We start from the raw sequence: 2,357 nt of genomic DNA on the forward strand, positions 1-2,357 counted from the left end.
CAAGAGTTAGATACTCATTCGAAGAAACATAGAAGTACGATTATTACCTAGGATGAAAATATTACGTATGAAATCATTATACCATACCTATTTCGTTGATGATTCCGGGACGTAACCATCCTAAGGGGGAGATAATTGTAACGCCCGTAGATCCGGGCTAGTCAATTTAGAGACGATTAGCGTCAAAAATGACTTTATGATAGAAGAGTGTTTAGAATAAATAAGCTTAACCAAGTTGTAGTATATGTCACAAGGTTTCCGTACATATAAAGAACGCTGAAATCCGAGTTATAACGAAGAAGTTATGACCTGTCGAAGTTTCGCGACAGATTCGGCACGACGCTGTAGGACGTAAATAGTGAATTTACGATAGAGCAATTTTTAGCCTTAGCGATCTAAACGAAAGTTGTAGAATACGTTAAACCGAGAGCGTGCATAAAAGGAACGTCCAAATCTGACTTCGTATGGGGAAGTTATGATTTTTCTAAGTTTCAGCTTAGCAGTATGCAGCCCAAAACTCGATATTTAGATCGAGTGATTTTTAGCCGAAACAATCTAAAAGAGAATCGAAGATCTCGTTAATAGTAGTGCAACGGTAAAAAAACAGACGAAAACGGACGACAGATGAAAAAGTTATGAATTTATGACGGACTTTTCATGTCCCGACCTACTAAAAATATAATATTAAAAATGAAGTCAAAATCAGCCGACGGAGTCTAAATGAAAGTTGTAGAGCATAATCTTACCTACGCGTGGATATAAAGAAAGTTGAAAATGGAGCTCGTATGCAAAAGATATGAATTTCTGAAGTTCGGGGCACGAACTTCAACCTGTGTCAGAACTCACGACGTGAACTCAGTGATTGACACCTTCAGAGCCTGACAGACTAATGTGGTGACTACGCACCTGATGATGACCAAGTTCACGACGTGAACAAGCCTGATTCACGACGTGAATAGCGAAATTCAGCCCTATAAATAAAAATCGAATGCAGCCGGTTTTGGTTGCTAATTTCTCAACCTCTCTCCTACTTTTCTCATCATTAAGCCTACTTTTAGCCCCCCGAAGTCCCTATATCATCCCCGACACCCGAAGCAAGTCCCGAAGCTTCGAAAATCCCAAGAAAAAGAGTTTTCGAGCCGAAACTCTGCCCGCGTGAAGCCCGGTTTTTGAAGATATCTTGGTTTCATCAAAGAATATTGCTATAAGAGCCGTAGTGTTGTCCGATCATCGTTTTATCAGGTGAGTGTATAGTCACTTTCATCTTACAGATAGATATGAAGTATTTTATATAAAATACGTGCTATGTGTATATATGTTGTTTTTTATTTGAGATGGACGTTGAATAAATGTTTTATACAGATTTTAAACTGTATATATGTATTTTATATCTACAAATATGTCGGGTAAAACATGGGTAGATAAAGAATGAAGGATGAAAGATGGAATATATGTACGTTGGTAGCTATGGATTTAGTACTGTATAGATGTACGTTGGTAGCTATGGATTTAGTACTGTATAGATGTACGTTGGTAGCTATGGATTTAGTGTATAGATGTACGTTGGTAGCTATGGATTTAGTATCGTATAGATGAACCTTGGCAGCTATGGACTTAGTGCCTGTTGTATGAATCTCGGGCAGCGATGGACTTCGTGCCTATTCCTTAGGATAATCCTTAGGAATGAATGAGTGAAGGATGATTGATTCTTAGGGTAATATCTTAAGAATTAAATGAAATAATGGGGATGGGTAATTGGGTTGATTGTTTGATGATTGAATATAATAATTATATTATTGTGGGTTGAAAACCCTATATGCTCACCAGGCCCCCAAGCCTGACCCACTCAGTTTTTCTTTGTATTACAGGTAGTGGCACCAGTGCATAAGTTGGATGACTTATCAAGATATTTTGGATATAGACCAGTAGTTGTAAATAACTGTTGTAAGGTTTGTTTAGTACTGTTTATGCTTTTGGTCTGTATCGGAACATGACATCCCGAGATTTTGTTATTTAATGAAAATACGTTTCCTTAAGAAATGTTTTGATAAATTCTTATCATATTTTTTTTGGGAACAAATTCCGCAACTCTTTTAATCAAAGGATTACTCTGATTTTATAAAACAAAGCATAAAGAAATCGGTCTTTTCTGGCCGTGAAAATGGGGATGTCACAGTTGGTATCAGAGTATTAGTTTAAGCGAACTAGGAATTTGTAGGATTTCTAGACTTAAACTTAGAATGCTAAGCGATGATTGTGAGATGAGTGTCTACCATATTTTAGACACGAGCACTAGTATATTTTAGGAAAGATGCCTAAATTGCTTTTATGTGCTAAATGCTATATGTTTGCCATAT

This window comes from Lactuca virosa, chromosome 6 (genome assembly GCF_052849685.1).
Source record: "Lactuca virosa cultivar CGN04683 chromosome 6, Lactuca_virosa_CGN04683_v6, whole genome shotgun sequence".
NCBI lineage: Eukaryota > Viridiplantae > Streptophyta > Magnoliopsida > Asterales > Asteraceae > Lactuca > Lactuca virosa.